This window comes from Protopterus annectens, chromosome 2.part1 (assembly GCF_019279795.1).
Source record: "Protopterus annectens isolate FY-2018-M chromosome 2.part1, PAN1.0, whole genome shotgun sequence".
NCBI classification, from domain to species: Eukaryota; Metazoa; Chordata; order Ceratodontiformes; family Protopteridae; genus Protopterus; species Protopterus annectens.
In genome coordinates, this window is record NC_056729.1 from 724,876,251 (window position 1) to 724,900,256 (window position 24,006).

Below are 24,006 nucleotides of genomic sequence, written 5' to 3' on the forward strand. Positions count from 1 at the left end.
TGGTCATCACCCTCACAGTACGGTGCACCTGCACAACGTGACACGGAGAAAGAACATGTACATGTAGCCAGTACGGCTGAGACCGATGGCATCAACAGGGTAGTAGACTGCATCACCATGAGGGGTTAGGGATCCTGTGTGTTCTGTATGGTAGCAGACACCCTCACTCCATGCACCAGACAGCCATACATACACACACACACACACACACACACACACACACACACACACACACACACTGTGGAGACCACAAATGTCATTCACATATGGATAGCTGATATGTGTGTGATACACACACCACCCCTGCCTACGTCATGCTTTTCACACTGCAGTATGTACAGATCTCTACAACAGTGTACAGGGGTGTGTAACAATTAGGATGTATTCCCCACCATACGTGGCATATATGGTCACACAAGCAAACACCCATGACAGTACTGTGAATGATACACCTGCTAAATGATGATACGTCTGACAGACATGCAGCAGTTTTGGCCACATTATGTGTACCAACGCTACGTCTGGCAATTGTGCTGCTATATGCACACGGGAGGATGTAAGTGTTACAGGTGTCAAGTGACTTACAGTCAGTAACACCTGACCGCTGTGTAGGTTTTATGTCTTCACAGTCAAGTAACAGCAACATAGCGTACTGTTTGCACATGTAATGGTAGGATGGCTTGTGACACACCTGTGAGCCGTCCCCGGCAAACATCCATCTGCACAGGTGGATCACCATTTTATGTACACACATCCATCCATACCTGATGTACATCCTACCGTACTTTCAGTATGTCACCATATACAGGTGTCAATGATGGGGCTGCACTGCAACTGCATGTTGTAGTTGGGCACAGATGAGTTACATACATCAGCTACTGCACATGCATGGTAGGTGCATGCACACTACAAATTGTGCATGTGTGTTGGTCCTACATGCCTGTCATGTAGCCATGTTTGTTTGCATTGCAATTGGTGGACATGTGTGATGACATACATAACACATGGACTGTTGTATTATATGATGGGTGTCATGGGTAAATAGTATAGAGGGAATGTGTCCTCGGTCAATATTGCTACCTCATGTACTGTTAGCATTCAACAGCCATGGACCCACCTTCCATTTGCGTGCGTCTGATTGCTGTAGCCACTTGTCTGCATGGAGGGCAGCAAAAGCTATGCTATGTACATATGTGTTGTGTGTGTGGTCCATGCAACATATCCACTGTGATTACATGTATGTCATATCCAAACATGTGTGTTCTTTGGTGTACAGTGACAGTCATCTGTCACAGCTGTGTAAGACCCAGGGCCCCTGGTATGTGTAGAGCCAACCTGGTTATGTACAGTGGTATCATTGCAATGCATAACACATGATGGAACCCTGTCGGTACATGTGTAGTCTGCACAGTTGCTGTAGACCTATGTACAGTCCACTGGTCATGAGTCACACAGTGTTGTGGTAATGTATGGCTGTGTATTGCTGGTCCAATGACATGGTGATGTCTGACGGCTACATTGTAGACTGCAGTGTGTACCTCTGTGATCTGCACCTGAGACATCTGTGATGGCTCCTGAGTGTGTACTGGTCAGTACATGTGAGTGGCCTTCATGTACGTGGGGACAGTAACACCATACTGTGCCCTTACATGTTTAGAATCCGTGTGCATGCAAGACGGCCCTTTGCAACTAAGTGTGTGAGCATGCCCAGTACACCGTTGAGTAGATGGACACACAGTACATTCCAAACTGCACCCTTCCATGTTTAGAATCCGTGTGCATGCAAGACAGCCCTTTGCAACTGCTAAGTGTGTGAGCATGCCCAGTACCCCGTTGTGTAGATGGACACACAGTGCATTCCAAGCTGCGCCCTTCCGTGTTTGGAATCCGAGTGCATGCAAGACGGCCCTTTGCAACTGCTAATGCTAAGTGTGTGAGCATGCCCAATATGCCGTTGTGTAGATGGACACACAGTACATTCCAAACTGTGCCCTTCCATGTTTAGAATCCATGTGCATGCAAGACGGCCCTTTGCAACTGCTAAGTGTGTGAGCATGCCCAGTACACCGTTGTGTAGATGGACACAGTACATTCCAAACTGCGCCCTTCCGTGTTTAGAATCTGTGTGCATGCAAGACGGCCCTTTGCAACTGCTAAGTGTGCGAGCATGCCCATTATGCCATTGTGTAGATGGACACACAGTACATTCCAAACTGTGCCCTTCCATGTTTAGAATCTGTGTGCATGCAAGATGGCCCTTTGCAACTGCTAAGTGTGTGAGCATGCCCAGTACGCCGTTGTGTAGATGGACATACAGTACATTCCAAATGGACATGTGATACTAAGCATGTGGGCATGCCCAGTTACACCTTGTGTCAGTGATGTGCCTCTGTGTATGGGCATGGCCATTGACATACTGTATAGCGATGGTGGTCATCCAGGCAACAGATGTCCCTTTTTAACGTCACGATGGATGCCTACATTGAACACACTGATTGACTGTCTTGAAGGGTGCACTGTCTGTGGCGCGTCCCATATCTATGTAGTGTTGTTGTAGTGCTCCGTAGATATTTAGTTGCCCCGATCACACCACTGCCGTGTGTATGTCTACATCTGCCTTGGGACAGTAATATGCTTTCAGACTGCTCACTCTCAATACAGTCCCTATCGGCATCCTTGCCTTTGTGGATGATGTCATCCACCTAGAAGTAAGCCTATGGGAGTGCTGTGTTCAGTAATCTCGGTAGTGCGTTCTGTAACTGCGTAATGCTGTAGTGTAATAAGGTAGTTAGGTGTATGTTTGACTCCCAGCCCTGCCACATGTCTGTGTGTGTGTGTTTCCAGCTGCCTGGGGACAGAGTAATGCTTTTAGATGGCTCACACCACATGCATTCCTTATCAGCGTCTTTGCCTTTGAGGATGATGTCATCTGCCTAGAAGTATGCCTGTGGGAGTGCAGTGATGCCAGAACTCGGTAGCATGTTCTATTACTGCATAATGCTGTAGTGTGGTAGACTACACAGGTAGATGCTCGATTCCAGGGCATGGCAGGTGTGTTTTTGGCAGTTATAGCGTATGTGTTGGTATCTGTTGGTGGCTAGCTGCAGGATGTGTCCAGTTTGTTTTGTTGCTGACCTATTTAGTGTCCACAGCCCGCATATTCTGCCAAGACACTAGGTTGTCAACACATACAGTCACCAATAGGTCTGGTGAGTAACTGTCAGCAGCCCTAATCTTACCCTTGCTACGGTCTGACCAGTGTGACGCAACATAATACACGTGCCTTGATATTAACAACACTACATGATGCAGGTGGCACATGTAGTTTCCTTTCCATTCCTGTCTAATGCATTGCTGTCATGTGGTTCGCTCTTGTGATATAAATGCCATATCTACATATGTGTGTACATGTATATGTGTGTATGTATATATACATATATGTATGTCCATGTATATATGTCTACAAATAATATATGTGATATATGTAGATGTAGAGGTGGACATAGATGTGAACATATATCTGGGGACATCAGCACTATTGACTATTTGTGCCAGATGATCTGTACGTGATAACCTGGGATCTATGTATATCTGCCATGACGTGGTGTTAATGCACATCATCTGTGCTGTGCAGGGCCATGGGTTGTAGTCATGTAGACACCAGTTATTTTGTTGCTGGGCAGACCATGGGACATTGAATATGGTGATGGTAAGGCACCTGTTTCCAGTTGTGTGTGGATCTGAGTGACACTGAGCAGTAGTTAATATGTTGGAGGTTCAGTATGGGTCATATAACTATTCATTAGAAGACTATACTATGCAGATGAAGTCGACTATGGTGTATCACATTTATCACCAGGGTGTGCTGCTGGTCCCTGGAGTGTATGCGTGTAGTCAGCCAGGTGCAGGTCTCGCATATAGTTGACAGCATGGGAGGGGGGGGTCAAGCATACTGTATGTACATTGCAGAACTGTGCCTCGGGACTGCTCCTGCCTTAGCAAATCTAAGCTAGGGGTGTGTCTATACCTGCCTGGTGACGTTGGGAGGGATGGCAGCAGTGATGGGGTAGCCAGAGTGTACAGGCTGCACAAACAGGTGTTGATCAGCACAATCAGCTGATGACATGGCCTGCCCGCACATGAACAGTACATTAATGCGAGCAAGCAGCATACACACATGTTTCGTCCACACTCTACACCACCGGTGTATACCTGCAGGGACATTTCACGACACAGTCCAACCAAATAACATGGGCTGCAGCAGGCAACATATACCAACATGTGCAGGTGGCTGGGGCAGTGCGGATGTGTATACTGCCGAACAACCCTTACTGGAGTGACATAAGACTTTATAGACCGGGGTGACTTGCCAGGGTCTACATGGGCTGGGGATGTTGGAGCACTATGGGGTGGACAGAAACCTCCTACAGCAGTTTGTTGACCTGTGCCTAACACATCAAACAGGCTGAGGGGAACGCATCACAGTGGATACCATGGGATGTGTTGGCCTAGGTGTAATAGCCACAGGTACCTCACACAGCACAACTGGGGATATCATGGGTATCTCACAGGCATCTGCATCCAGAGTATTGCACCAGTTCACAGATGCCATGTCAACACATGCTAGTGAGCACGTACAGGTCCTCCACACACGTGATTAGTGGACCAGCAATATGAATCTGTTCAACCACATGGATGTGTACCCTGGGGTACTGGGTGCTATAGCCTGCACACATAGCACCACCCGGGGAGCAGGGTAGGGCCTACAGTCAGTGCAGGGGCATACACTCCAACAGCTAGGCCCTATGCGATGGCCACAGCATGAGATTGAATGTGTGTGCTGTCTGCCCTGGAAGCTGTGATGTGTCCGATATATGGCATCTGACACAGCTGTAGCACACCGATGCCTATGTGGACACCCCCTACGGTCTCCTAGTGGGGATACTAGGTAAACACTAGTGTAGTGGCTTATAACACCCATCAGCAATGCATACACACCTGAACAGACACACCATACTGAGGCAGATGCACAGGCAAGACATATACATGTGCATGTGTTTGGGATGCTCGGTTCGCAGTTCTGGTATCCGGACACATCTGTTAGGGCTCTGCAGTATTCACAAGCTACATGCATACATGTTGTTATGTTATTTGCTATGCTACACAATGTTATCCTGCAGTAACAGTTGCAGCAGGAACAGCATGGGGCAGGGCCACACAGCCCAACACCACTGCCAAGGCCTGTACAGGAACAGTGTGACTTGGTGAAGGAACTACCTGAGTAGGGCAAAGTCGGTGACAGCCTGTGCACAGTATGACCTGCCCTTGGCAAAGAGGCAACACAAGGCATATGTACTGACACAGTAGGTACCCACGGATTTCCCCTCTCTGACCAGCACACAGTACAATGGATGCCAAACATGACAGTACCTGTGCTCGGCCATGTATGGGAGGTGCACTGTGTGCATCCGACATAGGCAGCACTCCAGCACCATCCTCCAGTCTATAACACAACCAGGGTATGTCTATTGACCTATCAAGTGGCAGTTGTATTAGAATGTGTACTTACCCATTGCGCTGGTATGTATGTGAGCATACAAGTGACTGTGGTGGCCATGTGTTAGGGCAGCAGACAGTACACATCCATAGTGGCACCATGACCTCTGTAGCACATACGGGGGTCACAATGGTAGGCTGTAGTACACAGGGTGTCCTAACCCACTGCAGATTATGGGCTGACCATCATGTGTGCCCATACAGCCCACACACATTCCATGCAGATGGACAGATGTGGACCAATACAGACAAATTATATATGATGGCCTATGGATATGTCCAATGACTGACCCCAACCCCCTATGACACACACAGATGACAGCAGGCCAGGCTGTTTGATGTGGGATGTGTAATAGGACATCCAACACCACTGTGCTGGTAATTAATGCTGGGAACTGACATACTCTGGTATCCCTCCAACCAGCAATTTAGGTAGGTCCACACACTGACATGGAGTACCCAGCAGACCAGTACAGTAGCAGCAGATGTGTACAACTGTTGGCTGTGCCCCCCGTCACACCTACACATGTGAGAGTCATGTGCACCACCCAGGGTGCTGTGTAGGACTGTGGTTGTGGCTGCATGTCCCCCCACGCTATACAGGAATGCAGCAAATGTCAATGCCACATGACCATTAGCTACCCTGCAGACACAGCATGTCACCTGTCTGTGTAGAACGGAGGGGTCAGCAACACAGTACTAACTATCTAGAAATGTGACACATGCAATACAGTTGACCATACTTTGCATGCTCACACACATGACGGTATTGTCAGTCTACAACATGCGTAACAGTCATACTGGGCATGCTCACACACTGAACCACAGGACGGCCAGGCATGCACACACCAGTGGTCCGGACATATCTGCCAGTATATTGCTATACTGTTGGATGTCTGCATTGTATGGTGTTTGCGGTCTATTGCATGTACATATGCCATGGTCTATTGTTAATTTACGTGAGCTATGTGCGCAGGGTACTTCTACCATCACATGTATAGGGCGGTTCTTTGCGGACAGGCCAACATCTTTGGATACAAACTGGGTTAGGCACAGTCCAGCAGGTGGGAGCTGTTGTGCGTGGGTTTGCACAGTGTTAAGCACTGCTAACCTCTGGTCACAGCACCTTATACACGTTTACACTCCACATTTCTTTGACAGGGCACTGCTGGCATACTGGTAGACAAACACGCTTACAGCCGCTCGTTCTCCGACATTTCCACTTAAATTTGTCACTCACGCTGGGTGTGTGCGAACCCTTGTGATGCGTATTACATTGGACTACATGACTACAGTATCGGGTATGTATAACCATTTTGCGATGGCAGCCATTCGACTGTATGGCTCGGTGGCCTGTCAAGTGATGTACTCATATAATATGCGTGTTCCTCATACAATCTGCTCCCATCTGCCTTATACATGGGAACCGATACTCTGCAATGTTGACATGTGACTTGAGTTTGTTAACGCAGCTGTCTGCGAGTCATGCTACCACATACCAACTGCACATTGACCACCTTTCAGATTGCACAACGGGAGACTGTAGGAGTGACACCTTTCCCACATTGCATGGGACAGTCCCTCATCACACATCACATGTGACAATACCAGAACTCTCCACCAATCGGGGACACATTTCTGCAGACTCAGGGACAGGTCATGAAAAACAGGGACACTTGTACAAAAGTAGTGCTATTAACTTGACACATTGACAGAATCAGAGCATATGATATAATACACATATTCTGATGTAACAGTTGTTTATAACTCTTACTTATTGTCATTAGTCAGCAAGTGTAATTCACCACATTTCCTTCAACAGCCACTACATTTAGGAGGGATTAAGAAGGACACAGTTAGACTTTCAGTCAAACTCAGGGATGTACCTGACATTCAGGGACAGTTGAGTGGTATGGACAATACTCTAGCCATTGAAACTGTCCTGATTTGGGGACCTTCTCATGTTGTAGGTGTCTGTACTGGTTGCGTGTTACAGGTCTTATATACCTGACATGTCGATATGTCATATGTAGTAGCATAAGCAACTATACTGCTGCTAGACTATGCTTTGATTTGCTCCAATATGTATATTTCTGTACTATGCATGGCCATAAGTATGTTCTGCCCTGGTACATCTGACAGTTCTACAGAGCAGGTTCCACTTTGGCCGTTCAGACTGGTGGCGGCCCTATAGACCCTATATGTAGAGCTATCACATGTGTTGAGGCAACACATACCCACAGCATACCTCTCAACTGTCCCTGATTTTCAGGGCCGTCCCTGATTTTGACTCAAATTTTAACTCTTTCCCTTGTAATCCCTCCTAAAACTAGTGATGTTTGGAGGACAGGTGGTGAATTACACTTCATGAATAATGACAATTGAGTTACAAACTTCTTTTACTTCAGAAAATGTGTATCAATTCATATGCTCTGATTCTGTCAATGTTTCCAGTTAATAGCTCTAATATTTTAAATGTGTCCCTGATTGTCTTTGTGTTTTCTTGACTTGTCTGTGATTCTGTTGAAATTTTTCCGCAACTGGTTGAGAAGTCTGACCCACAGCCAGTAGTACACGGACGACCTCCACGATTTGCATACGTTAAGGTTATTCATGTAGCATTATAATTGATAATACTGTTTCCTATTACATGTAGCTGTTACTGATACAACAAATTGATGTCTGACACCACTACACACACTATATAGCCTCCATTCCCGAACTCACAGGCCATGTGCCATAACTGTCATTTTGCAAGACACAACTGCCTAGACGGGGGTGTCCCTCGCAGGCATACGTGTGTTTAACCTCTTCCATTATGCTATCATCTACCTGAGGTGGTAAGCAACTTATGCACTTCCGTCAGTAGCAGAACTCACATACCAATGGTTGTGAATGAACACTGTATCAGGAACAATGCATAACACCCTGTGGGACACATTCAGATGATTGGTTCTATTAACCAGACACATTCACAGTCACAAAGCATATGTATTCATTCATGTTTGTCGAGGTACATGCCGCTTATGACTCATACATGTTGTCATCTGTCATTACCTGTATTCCGTCATCTGTTCACCTAATATTAGTAGTTCTGGCAGTGTTTAGTTGGACTTTGTTACATTCTGGTACATAACTATGGACGTCCATGCTAATCGGGTACACGGCACTGTGTAGGTCTCTATGTATTCCTCGATGGTTTACAAACTATCCGGTAGATGTGCACTTCAGGTTTGGGAGGTGTAGGCATTTGCTATGCCCAGATAGGAATATTAATGACTTCCACTGGGCGGGCCTACTACATCTCTGCCAACCAGCACCTGCACACTTAAGCCCATTAATGCTTACCCATGGTCCACCTACCTGGCACCCCTCTACAGCAGTCGTAACAAATACTTACTGCGAGTGCAGCTGGGGTATGAGCACACCCCTACACATTGCCCACTCTCCCCATCTCGGGACACATGTCGTACGTTTTGTCAACCCATGTATTATCACACTTGCACAACCTACTGTTCCACGTACACCTACATCCTGCTCATAATAATGTCAGCAGATTCTTTCATACTCTGAATTTTTGGGGTCCGGCAAGGGACACCGTTATCCATGTTTAAAGTGTACACCTTGCAGAACTTTCCCACTGGTCCTTTCCAACCGGTGTTTTGGACAGCGGCAGTGTATTGCTTTGTATTGCCTGTCTGTATGTCTGTCCGGCCTAGCTGGGCGATGTGGGGGGTACAACATTTCTTTATTGGACCTCCCAGTCACAAATGCCTGGGCTGTAAATATGTTACCCCAAATTGCTGTGAAGTAACCTATTTAATGTGAATGTGTATATCTACACTGACATATAGTTTGTTTTGTGTGTATGTGTATATATCACTACCTGTTGTTTGTGTATATATATCTATCTATCTATCTATCTATCTATCTATATATATCCGTAGTATATCCTTGTGTATGTGTGTGTGTGTATATCTATATATATATATATATATATATATATATATATATATGTATATATATATATATATATATATAGATATATATCCGTATGGATATATGTGTAGGTAAATTAATATAGCTATGTGTATATATACATTTTTATCTATATATCATGGACACTTACACATGCGTATTGGTTTTATCCCTGCTTCAACAACATACTATTGCCTTAGTCATTCTGACACCAACACTTTAGTCCAGTGAACTTGTGCTCAGTATATTGCACGTTATGCAGTGGATAGATGTCGCTTGTTTTTCATGTCTGGGGTGCCGCTGCTAAATGGGTTGTGATAGTGTCATTCGACATATTCCTCGTATGTGCAGCCTATTTTTCCTGTTTGATTCTGTACACATTGATGTTATTACTGTTGATAAGATGTGTGTTTGTGTTACTGTGACTGTATGCCAACAAATTGTTGTCTTCATGTAGTTGTGTCTTTCTGCTTTTCCTGGATTGGGGTTGTCACAGCAGAACTCCGTTCTGCTCATGGGTGGCGTATAGGTTTTACGTGCCGGGCTGTCAGGCCTGATGCACAATGTCCGACAACGATACGCCCATTCACGCATGTCTCCACGCAAACGACGCTCTATCTGGGAATCGCACCTATGTACTAGCTGACCTCCACAGGGTACTCCATTGCACCCGGCGCAACATACCCTATCACTCCTGTGTCCATACTCGCATATCCATAGTTTCTCCTGCACACCAGTGTTGAATTTCCCTGCATAACAGCCATTATACACCTGATATTGCAGCCATGACACACCTTTACACATTGCCCTCTCATGAGCGTTGGGGCCCTACACACATTTTGTACCACCTCGTGTATTCACAGGTTCACCATCCATTCATATTTGCACATACGTGCCTTTCCTGGTGTTATGGAGTACGAACGATTTGCGGGTTACAAGTGTAGGTGGCTGCAACATGTCCTACATTCCGTCTGTTTACAATGTTGATGTAGCACTTCAACAATGTTATGGCCACTGGTATAGCCCTGCCTCTGGTGTGGAGAGCGGTGCTCTACTCACACATGTGCAGCTTTATGTGACATACGCTGCGAGCACTTCAATTCCTAACTTGCTCTGGATTCCCTTCACAGCCCTTAGGTTTGCTTTCATCTGTCAGCTTTCCTAACATATATATATATATATATATATATATATATATATATATATATATATATATATATATATATATATATATATATATATATATATATATATATATATATATATATATATATATATATATATATATATATATATATATATATATATATATATATATATATATATATATATATATATATATATATATATATATATATATATATATATATATATATATATATATATATATATATATATATATATATATATATATATATATATATATCTATATATATATATATATATATGTGAAAGTCACAGCTGTAGAAGACAACATACATTTGCTATGCTAATAGCTATGCACACAGGCCCACTTGCATCTACTTATTCTGAGTTACATATGTTTACAAGCACATCTTTAGGATTACATGTGCCTTATGTCTGTGGATATTTATCTATACACACATCTATCTAACTATATATATATATATATATATATATATATATATATATATATATATATAAAAGTCACAGGTGTAGAAGACAACATACATTTGCTATGCTAATAGCTGTGTACACCCGCGCAGGCCCACTTGCATCTACTTATTCTGAGTTACATATGTTTACAAGCACGTCTTTAGGATTACATGTGCCTTATTTCTTATGACAGTACCACTTTGATGGAATCCGGTTAACAGAGCCATGCGAACGTGGTCACCTTTACATGTATAAATGTTGGCTTTACAGCACAGAGGCATTCATTACACATTTAATATGTGCTATAGTCGTACTTGGACCGGGAATGCCTTAACATTCGGCGGATGCTGTAAACACTACACTATTGGTGTTCTGGCTCATTTATATGTATACCCATGGTTAACAGCTACTCTGACATATGCCTCACCACTTCGCTTACACAGCAGGCATTCATTCTCCTGCTGGGAAAACCGCAGTAGTACAATTAGGACATTCCCTGTTTCCTACTGCTCTGGACCCATGCTGCAAGTCTACTCACTCGAAGGATATTCATAACTCCTACGCTTATAATCCTCGCACATACGCGTGTTTGATTGTCAGGGTTTTCAAGTGCTGGTCCGGGTTTAGGCTCAGCCGACTGGTGACTAGCACTGCCCTAGCGCTGCTCAAAGATCAGACATAGCACATGGACAGAGTTAGTCCAGAGTTTAACATTCTACCTGTGTTTACAGACGCAGGTGTTTGGGCACCTCTAACCACATTATTAGGTCAGTGCTACATAGTTTAGGGCGGGGAGTGGTTCCACTACATAATGCATGTTGGGGGGTGGTTTCCCTTCCCATTTGACTATTTCATTCGTTTATACATACAATGAATATTATTCTGGACATCTGTTATGAATTCACTACAGGTATGAAATAGTCCTGTCAACAGATGGGACAGTTGGTTGGTGTACTTCTGTGTATGGACCTCTCTGATACCTGGGGACTCGTGTCTACAGTGACAGGGACAAGGCTATGACAACTCAGGGACAATCACGGACACTTCTACCATATTAGTACTATTAACTTGGAAAGTGTTGACAGATTTGTAATACTACTAATTTTCTGCAGTTAAATACATCTATTACTCTTCATTGTTGTAAGTAGTCATTTTTATTCAACACCTTTCCCCCAAAGGTCACTGGCTTTGTGAGTTTTTAAGGGTCTGGCCAGTTATTGTGCGAATGATCTGACCATTGGTATCATTGACATTGTCATATGTACAGGTTGTGCTGTATTCTGGTGACTAGGGTTGGCACCTTTTCAAATGGCCAAAATGGGACATTTTCGGAACACACATCAGATTTTACAAGCCGACACATACCCACGGTCAGTACAACAGATAGAACTTTACTTATTTGCCTACATAAAAGCCTATTGTAGCCGTTTTGTTGCTTATTCTGTTTCTTGTAACATTTAGGTATTGTAGATACTGCAATAATTATTTTCTGCTACTATTACATAACATATGGGACATAATTATGTCCTACAATCCCAGGACATTTGCAATTTGAAATGTCTTTTGTCAGGACATAACTGTCCAACGATGGACTGTCCCTCGCAAAGCGGGACAGATGATAACCCTATTGCGGATACCAGATTGTTTGGGCCAACACATAGCCACGGTCAGTGCAGGTTTAGAACATTCATTTCATTTCTTTCCTAGCTGTGTGCCTTATACCTTTGGCACTTTTGTTGTTTGCCTGTTTCTTGTATGAATTACATTTATTCTGTCCTGACGTGACCGCTTTAGGCAACTGTTACATGCAGTATGGTGCATAGTTATTTCCTACGGTCACAAGACATTTGGCATTGTACAATTGTTGGTCAGGTCACACCTACACACACATTAATTGTCCCTCACACAGTGGATCAGGGGTATCCTGTTTACGTCAGTGCCTTCATCACCCTTATACCATGTGCCACTATACGAATGTGTGCAATATATTCTCTCGCTTATTCGTGTCGGGACACGTGCGTCACACGGGCAGGTGTTTGATCCTGGGTAGTAGGTTATGCATGACCATTTAGGGCTGGACAGTGTCTTGCATGACTAATGCACATTCCAACTTGTGTCCGGATATCTACAGGACTGGACTTTGTGTCTTCCATTCTAATGTTTTCACAGGTTACTTATCCCATGAGGGATATCCCAAAAATTGAACAAGACAAAAACAAGAGATATACCGAACATTCTTCTGGCATTATGAAAATGTGCTGGGGGTTTTACATGCAAGGGCTACATTGTGTGCAATCCTGTAACTGCCTTGAGTGACACTACCTACTACATATGCATAGTGGTCACTATGTGTAGATGTGGCTGCACCAAACCAGTAGGCCAAGTATGGCTGGATTTGGTGGACATTCAGGAAAGGGAGTGGGTTGTGTGATGTGGAGGGGATGCTGGGTAGTCCATAATGCATCCAAGTGTGTTGCATTTGTTATGGCCAGTTCCATCAGGACCAATCTGTGGGTATGTGCCGGTGACATGTCTTTACATTTGTATCACACATTTCAATATTCATATGTTTGTGGGATTGTGTTCTACAGTATGGCCCGTCTGGTTGTATTGCAGCTATTTATATATGTTTTTGTGTTTCTTTCTGCTTCACCCGCTGCTCCCTCATACACCTCCGGTTCACCTATTCTGCATACAACACAGTATCACCTTGGAGGATTGTACCATTACCCATCCCCACACACACACACACACACATATTCCTCACACCCCATACATCACTGTTTTGGTTGTTGGCCCATGACACGGCCAGAGTAACACATTGAATACCCTACATATGTCAGCTACCTGTATGGTTGTGTGGACTACCATGCCATGTTTGTTTTCCACATGCTATACCTCACGCACATAGGTACATGCCCATACGTAACTTTCATTACATGGTTGGTATACCCGGGTACTACCCGTTCAACTGTGATACATCCTGACAAGTTCGGCTTGTACCGCTGATTTGCAGATTTTGGCTGATTGTTCTAATCATTGGTAGGATGCCACCTTTTCCTATGTCTGGGATGGGATATATTCCATACACATATCCGACTGTACTTGACAGCACGTCCCCACAGTCGACAGTATGGATAATACTGTTCCTTTCAGCCTACATGTTTCCTTATTGCTGTAGCAGTTTATATGCTCCTTCTGTTTCGTTTACATGCTTATTCTATTTCCTGTCACATTTGGTATGTGAAATATGGACATACATTTTGTATGTGACTATTACATGCCTTGTGGGATATGATTCAGACATACGGTTGCTAGATATGTACATTTATCGTGTATTTTGTTATGGACACATCTGCCCAGCTGTGTACCCTCCCTCACATTATGGGTCAGCTGGTGACCCTAACCACTGGGCTGGATGTACCTACTGGCAGCTCGCTAACATATAATGCATTTCACTTCCACTTCCGTTGGACTACAGGCGCACGGTTTTCCATGTCATTTGTTTGTGGGATAGGGACCCGTTATTCCCTACCGTGCATTTGTGTTTGCTTCTTCATTTTGTGTTCGCAGGAACTTTTTTGCATGCTTTGCATAAGTTTCAGTATCCACGGACACTGACAGATGTGATTACTATCTTGCAACTTGTTATATGCAAGCATTTTAGGTTGCACGTCGACAGCTGGCATTTCCATGCCTCTGTGCGGCACTTCGACATGCCCTATGCACTCGCCCTCCTTTCCTGTGCACGTGGCTGTGGCGGCAGCACACCTTCATTAATATGCATTTGGCGCTACTGCGCCATCTTCACGCCGCACTGTCAGCGCAAGCCTACCGCCGGCCTTGCGCCGAGCTTCATGAATCCCGGGGAATATTCCTTTTAAGTTGGACACAGTCATCAGTGATTTGGATATGTATGTTTATAATACACTCTTCTTTGACCAGTGTGGTGTTTAAAGAATTCTTCTACCTTGTACAATTTATCCTGAAAAGAAGTTTATAGTCCCACTTTATTAATAGTTTATTAGGCCCATCATTTGACTATAATGTACCAGTTGACACTCATACATCTGTGAATACTTAAATTAGCTTGAGAGACCTCCAGATTTCTTCACTAAAAGATCTCAGGTCTCAGTACCATTAGCTACTCTGACAGACTAAAAGCCTTGCCTCTCAAATCACTGTCATATTGACTTTTGCATGGAGATCTCTGCTTAGGTTTCCATACTAGAACCAGTGGCAAAGTAAATGCATATTCTAGAAACTTAACCCTATACTATTACATAACTACCCCCTGATAGCATGATAGATACCTAACCCAATGTACCCATCATTTTTAACAGGATGCCCTTACAAATAAAATAAAGAACTTCCCTACCAACCATAAAAACAAGTCTGGATGACTGGATGGGTAATAAATATTCACAGGGGATATGTGGAAAAACTTTACTTAATGTAGACATTGCCTGTCTCCTACCAGTACTGGGGGATATAGGTGAACATGTTGATGATCTGTTTTGGCTGTAAGCATAGTAAGAATGTATGATCTTATGAACACTAGAGGAGAATTTCCACACAGCATTTCCCTGTCTGGCTATCTATATTTGTACCTTTTCATACCATTGCTTTATTGCGCCCTGCCTTTATATCAGACATATGACAACAAACTGTCTGTCCAACATCTGTTTATCCTGCACATGTATAGTACATATGCATGTATGGATGGCAGTGAGTCTGACATGAGTATGCCTGTTGTAAGGTGCCATGAACAATGAACATGCCTGGCTAGCCATCATATTTTGCTTCGCATACACCTGTAGATGTTGTGGTACATTACTGTGAACTGGACTTTGCAGGATTGTTTGTTTGGTCAGAATCCTTTACTTGCATTACTCACTCTTTGCTAATACATCACCAGTGTCCTCCTGACCTACTTGTGGAGATTGTGGTTGTTCTCTTTCAGTTGCCTGGTGTTCTCGCTGTAGTTCACTGACATCATAGGTTGACGGGCTTCTGTATTTTGCTGTTTACACATATTGTGTAATATGGCACTCACTAGGATCATCTGTGTGGCTTTCTCTAGTACAACTGCCAGTACAGCCCTGATAATGTCCAGACACCTGAATTGGGTTTTCAGATTGCCAAATGCTCTTTCAATGACATATCTCATCATCATATGTGCTCTATTATATTTGAGCTTTGCAAGAGTGGATGGTTTTCTTAAATGTCTCATCAGCCGCTGTTTTAAGAACAACTGCTATCACATGTTTGTATAAACCATTGGTCAGGCCTATACACTGACATACCCAGATAACTACCTACTAGAAGGCCTTCAGAGACATCACTGTGCTTAAACATTTCTGTAACACAGACAGCTTGTAAATGTTTCATCTCCCAGGCCCCTGCTTGTAAATGTTTCTTCCTCCAAACCCCTGCTTACACATATCAAGGGTATCAGAAGTTGTCAGAGATTTGGGATGTATGGCTAGGCTTTAAAAGACCCTTGTGGTCATTAGCCTAGTAAATGCCTATGAACACTATACCAGCAAATGGATGTATTATGAGAATTCTGCTATAAAGTTTAGGATGATGCTGTGTAATGTGCTCACAACAAGCCAGCTGAGAAATGACAACCTCTTCCAATTGTGCCCCCGATTCTCTATGGAAATATCAGTACTCCAAATGCTGAGTGCTAACACTCTGAAAAAGAAACAGCATTGGAAATGTAGAAAAGTGAATCTCAAACATCTCTCTTCTCCTTTAAACATCTTACCTCTCAATGTGGGGGACAAGCCCTCTCCACAACAAAACATCTATATACTAACTCCAAGATCACCATACCTCAGAGAAAGGAGAATGTTCTGGGAAATGGCCATCTATTATTTAATAAATGCAAGTACCATTTTTTGGCTGTTCAGTCTTCATGTTTTTGGACTCTCTGTAGCTGGTTCCAATATTTCAAATAGTTACCAATGGAAGTGATATTTATTGGTATATTGGTGCAGTCTACTGCACTGGGTACACAAGTGAAACTGGCTATAGCATATACTTCTTCCACAGCAGGTTGGCAGTCCTGTAATATGTCTACAAAAATGGATAGCCATATGATTTGTGGCACATAACTGCCTGGAACTTTTCTAAAATGCAGCACATGGTTGTCTGAAACACCTCTATGGTATCACTTGTGTCACCAAAATGCTGTAGAGGCCAGTACACTGAGTGATAGGCAGACCTTAGTTTCTTGTGGAACGGGATTATCATGCAGAATGTGGGGTGACTGGACAGTCTGCACTAGCTTTGTACTCATTCTGTATCCATCTATAGTTTCCTGCTCAGAAAGCTGGCTTAACAAAAGCCTGGTCTATCACCTTGCTGGGCAATTCCTGTCAACTTGCTGCATTTGCATGCTATTTTCTGCCCTGATCACCAGCATCCTAGCCCTCCTAAATGCTTCAGAACTATCTTACACTTACAGCACATTTGCCATTCAACAGTATTTTATTGTTCCGCTTTGGCAAATTATTTTTTTACTATCTTTCCTGCTTAGACTTTTTGTGCCTCCCTCCAAATGATTTTGATGATGCTTATTTGCATTTCGGGTGGACATATTGTTGTGGAAGCAGGTTGCCTGTAGACACTGTTTTAATATTTGATATCTGATTACTGTGTAAACCTAATGACTAGTTTTGTCGAGTCATCGATGCTTGCTTGGCATGCTACACATTGCGTAACTGTTTTGGAATCTGGCCCAGGAGCTCTTGTTTTATGAAGAAGTTGTTCATTAAGCACTGAAAATGCAGCTCCACTAATATGTTTTGCACATAGCTTGAAAGATAAGGATAACAGTAAGATGTTTGCATCTAAGAAGAAAACGTCAGCGATTATCTACATGTCTGTTTAGGTTCATTTCTAATTCAGACAATGAATGACTATTACACCAAAAGAGTCTTGTTTTTGTATACAAATGTTTAAATGTTCCTCCAAATTATCCCTGCTATAGAATGTGTTTTTTAGCTTGTGTTGGCTTTTTACCTATGTAATCGTCAACATAACCATCAACATTCAGTTTCTTAGCACCAGAAACACTCGTTATAGATAACTTTTAGTTTTAATTAGAGTTTATCTACACATTTTTGGATGCTTTTCATCTTGAAATCAAGACAAAAGGTCATTGCTTTTTCCCCGATATTTGAACTGTTCTAGGTCTTCAAATATATGAAAGGTTAAATCTTTGAGACTTCTGGAAAACAACCTTGCAATAACCTGTAAAACAGAATATTCATCAGTGATTTCTAAAGTATCATGTTTACATGACTGCCATTCTGTTCATTTAAATTGTCTGCTTCAGAAATCAGAATGCATTTCAGGGATCACAGAGTAGTCATTAAGGATGTGACATACTTTTGACCAGACAAGCTCTCAGTTGCATCAAAACAATGTTTTAATACATGAATGATTTTTTGAAGACTGTCAGACTCATACATTGTATAGAGCAGTGAGACAGAACTGAGGAGTGGACAGTCTTGCATTAATAACAACTGCCAAGGAAACTCAGTGAGCCATATCATAAATACATTTCTTTAACATAGGCACAGCCATTTTTTTATTTTCTGATGAAAAAAAATCTTAAATCCATTGCTCACAGATGTGATGTCGCTGAAAGGCAACTCCTAAAGAATTCATCACAGAAACATTTGTGAAGAGCTTTGTCTACTAATTTTACTTTTTTAATCACTTATTACTATTAGATGGAAGCAGCAAACAATATTCTGAAGTTATCCTTCAGACCTTGTAAAATTATGGTTTTCATTGCATTTTTCTTTTTCTGTAATTACAGACAACATATATCACTACTGAAATTTTAAAAGTATCTTAAAGTCTGCTTAACTGTAATTTGAGCAGTCTGCATTTCTGGAATGGATGGGACTCCCAAACATTTTTTTTATAATAAAATGATTATTAAGGCCATGTGCTGTAACATTGTGGCATAATTTACATTTGAAACCCAAATATCAAATGTTAGTGCTACATTATCTGTATTCTGAACTTCAGTAACAGCTGTTTGCTTCATTTAATCATATATGTTCAGCAGGATGGGAAACCTGAAATTCATCCCTGATTTGGCACCTGTATCATTGATGCAATCAGGTAAACTGTAAATCTATGTCTCTGATGCAAACAGGTAACCTGTAAATGGTTCATCTCCCAGGCCCATGCTTACACTTATAAAGGGTATCAGAACTCATCAGAGATTTGGGATGCATGGTTAGGCTTAAAAAGGCACTTGTGGTCGTTAGCCTAGTAAACACCTATGAACCTAAGTATGGAGTATGTTTTGTTACTTCTTCTACTTAACATTTATAAGCTTAAAAACCTTTATTTTAGCACAAGATTGTCTATAAACTTACTAAAATCATTATGGTTAAGATTTATATATATATATATATATATATAGAGAGAGAGAGAGAGAGAGAGAGAGAGATCTGTCATCCAGTTTTGACCAGGCACATTCTCTCTCTTTCTTCTTGCACATATTCCCATTATAAGAAAAGGGCAGCACTGCCCACTACAGCTTTGGAAATTAAACTCCATATTTCATTCATGAAATTGTGCAACTGTTCCCATATAAAACATTTCTATTTGTTTCAGAAGGAATCATTCAGTTATGAATGAGTGATTCAGTGTTTTATATGTCAGACTTGAAAAAAAAAACTATGACAGTAAAGCCAGTATGGAAATCAAACCCAGCTAGTCTCTATTTTTTCACATACTATTTGTGGTGTACAGCTTGCTGTTGCCTGGATCACCAGAGGCCATACAACACTTGCTTGACTGTTAACAGCTTGTGTTTTTTTTTTTTTTGCTCATGTCACTGTAGCTCTAATGCCATATGACTGAAATGGCAATTGTTATACTTGTGTATTTGGTGGATGGTCAGTCCTGCAGCATGTCAGAAAAAGAACAAGACAGGTTTTAGGCTTCCTATCAGTGATTGTGCTTTCTTCAAGGTGAAGCAACCAAAGAATGTAAGTAATAAAAGGTAGTGTTGGGGGGGGGGGGGGCAAAGCTTTCCATGTGTGGAATAGGGAGGGCTTACCACCTGAGAAAATGCTATTATTTGTTTTATCACATAAGCTCAAGTGCATGCCTTCCAGTTTACTGTATACTCAAGTTCATTCAATATGAGCATTCTTTCAAAGTATTTGTGATGCAAATGCAACTGTTTGCTGAGGTGTACTAGAAATGTAATATTAAAGTGAGCCCCCCATATTTCTTTGAGTGGCCAGAACTGCTTTGTTTGCTAGTATATATTAGATCAAGAAGGTTAACATCTGAATGTGTAATTCTGACCTTGCCCTATGAATGTAAATGGAGTTAATGGTAGAGATACAGGCACAATAAATGAGGTACTAGATGTTTATTCTTTAATACAGCTACTATATTATCTGCAAAACCAAGCATTACTGGATGCAGTTTGTTCACCAGAATCTACCTGTTAGTTTTATCTTACTTGAGATATTATGATAAAAGAGTCATTAATGATGCAGGGTGGTCTGAATGGGCTCCTATACTTATGACTGAGGGCAAACTCAATAAGTGTCAAAAAACCAAAGGGGGGAAAAAAAAAGATAACAAAGGAAACATTGATCTCTGGTTCCCATATGAAGTAATTGCCAACGTGATTTCTAATTAAGTTTTCACAATTTTATGAGATTTCAAGTTGATGTAACTATGAGTTTATTATGTATAAAGTTGAGGTGCGGGTGGTTGCCACTCCCCTACACACACACATCAGGGATGTGGGGGGCTTGTCCCCTGAAAAAAACTCTTAGTTTATTTGTTTTCCATTCTGTGTTTTGGATATTATTTTTCTGAATTTCAGTTTGCTGGTATTCTGAAAGTCATCTTTTCTTCGTAGAAAAATCTGAATGCTGTAAACAGGAGAAGAGCATTGTAAACACATTGTAGAGCATATAAGGTAAGGACCAGCCAAGGGTGGGAATACTGAGGAAAGGTATTATTTAATCATTGCGTTGAATTAAGATATGCAGCTTAGCCAAATAACCCCCTTACCTCCATTTCCTTGCCCATATGTTGGACTGCTGGCCTGCGCTTCGGATTAATAGTTTCATCTTGAATAGTTCAGGACAGAAGATGCCGATTGTAATAGGAGCGCTGCCCTTCTTTCTCTGCAATTGTCACCAAAAATGTCATACTGCTAGTGTCTTTGCAAGGTACTGCTGTGACTGACAGAATTTCTAATTAGAGAATAACTGGACTGGCATGCATTAGAGTTAGACAGCTGTGGCAGGCAAAATCAGTATCGCAAGGAAGTGGAACAACTATGCTGCAATGCTTCTTATGGGAAAAAAGTGTCTTTTTTTATTTTACTGCCAAAACATAAAGGTTCTGCCTTCAAGGGAGTCTCTAGGAATGCATAAGAGGTAACAAAAAAAGGATGGATTTGAAGGATGGCAGATTGACAGGAGGAAATAAAAAAGAAAATTGTTCCATTAATAATGTTCCTGGGCTAAAAACATTTGAAGACATACGATCAAGGCAGAAAGGGACAGAGTAGGGCACATAACATAAGGAACGGTGTGCACGGTGTGTAATGTGTGAGTATGTAAAGGTGTGTGTGTGTGTGTGTGTGTGTGTGTGTGTGTGTGTGTGTGTGTGTGTGTGTGCTCAGTCAACACCAAACCCAAGTTGAACTTCACTTCAAGTTCAAATATTGCTTGAGTGCATACTGCATCATCTACTAATACTGTACAGTATGCAAGAGAGTGGTATTCATTGATCACTGGTTTATATAGCATATTTGCACATCTGAAAGCAAATCACACAGTGAATATGACACATATGGGACATTTGAAAATCTCACTGAATTCCCAAACATGTAGTTCAAATTACTGTGCTACACTGGCATTAACTATTTCCAACGATAGGTGTCTACTGCTGCCATGCTTCAAATACATGTTTTGAATATGTTTGTTAACTACTATGACCAATCAGAATGAGACCAAAGAACACTCCTGTGTCACATGACATACACAGAGTCATTCAGTAGGCAAATGGAGACTGATGGACTCAACCCAAGACTATAGAATGAAGCAGGTTAGTAGCTCATAGCTAAATTCTCTGTGCCAGATGATATGATATATACTTGGCCAGCACTGTATCACTATGCTTATCATACTGAAGCAAAATGCTTACATTTTTGGCACCATCTTTTAGCTGCACATGAGAGCATATATGATGGAATATTTGTCTGCAGTGGGCATGGATGATCACTTTCCACTCTGTTGCAGCCACATTCATCATCTCAGGTCACAGGAGAACATTTCCGGGTAATTAGCTCTCAAACTGTCTCATCCATGCTAGAGGCACAATAAAATGGTCTAAACATTAATTGCATCTAAATTTTAATATTGGTTGTTGGCAATGTGACTTTTAAAAGCATAAGAAACAACTGATAATTTATTTAACACTAAGACCTTTGTTCTTGGATGGATATTTTCTTTTTCTTTTTTCTTTCACCTCCACAGAGATGGATCAAATGCAAATGCTGTATACAGGTAAAGTATTTCTGTCATATGAGCAACCTCATTTCAAACAAATGACTGTAAGATTTCTTTTTGACATTATGAATTCCTGGCATTGTGGAACACTTTTTGGGTCAGTAATATTATTCTGCTTAAGATGACTATAATACTCATTTCCTTAGCATCCCAAGGTACACAGAATCTGGGTGAGTAGTGCCTTGTAACTCATTTATCACCTCATGATTAAATGGGGATGTGACATGATCATCAAACTGAAGACTTGCTTTACAACCAATGGTTTATTGACTTTATGCACTGCACAAAATCTTTCTGAATATAGCTCAGTAAATGGTGAGTAAAATGTAACAAATTACACAAATCTATACACATGGTTTGAAGAAAAAAATCAGGTTTAAATTTAAGGCTCAACAAAAAAGGAAAAACAAGTACACCTGTGGAGGTATTATTAAGTCCTTTGCATAGATAATAGAGTGATTCAAAAAGTTCTCATCATGTATAATTTTCTGTAAGCCTGTATCCTTAATGGCTTAAAATAAGCACTGGTAACCTTCAGCAGATTGTCTACAGGGCATTTTGCAGTGTGGGGTAGACATTTTGAAAATTACTACTTTAATAGCACAAGAGACAAAAAGAAAAGCATATTGCATTCTAAAATGTAAATAATTGGACATGTAATTGCTAAGTGCAGGTACAAAGCATATGGGTATCTATTTTCTTCTCAAAGAAATATGGCTGACACATCCAGAGCATTCTGAATGAAGATACAGTGGGAAAGACAAAATTAACTTCACTTAATTATGGCATATCCTTCCTAATTCCATTGCAGTTGTACAAAAGAGATGATTCTGGGTTTATCAGTTTTATAAATTGCAATACAAATTTCAGTGTTCTGTTTTAAAGTCTTGGTCTGTGTCCTGAAAAAAGCTGTACATTAGTTAATTATTTTTCTGAAAGGCAAGGTCAGAATGACCTAAATGGGAAAGTCTGGAGAGAGCTTTAGTTTATTCTTCATGTAATGACCTGATTATATTCTGTGCACATTCACTGGGCTGAGCTGCTCCCAGCATGCATATATCTTTTTTCTTGGCATACAGAAAAACAAGACATTAATGATGCAGAGTAACAACAGTTTAAAGTCAGTCTGTAAGTCTGCCAACATTACCCTTTTAGCTGGCATAACTGATCAGGTTTGCATTCTGTCTTAATACTCTAAAATAAATATATGTTGCATTGTGATTTGTATATGTATATATTGTGCTTGACATTAGAATAATAACATGATAGTGCT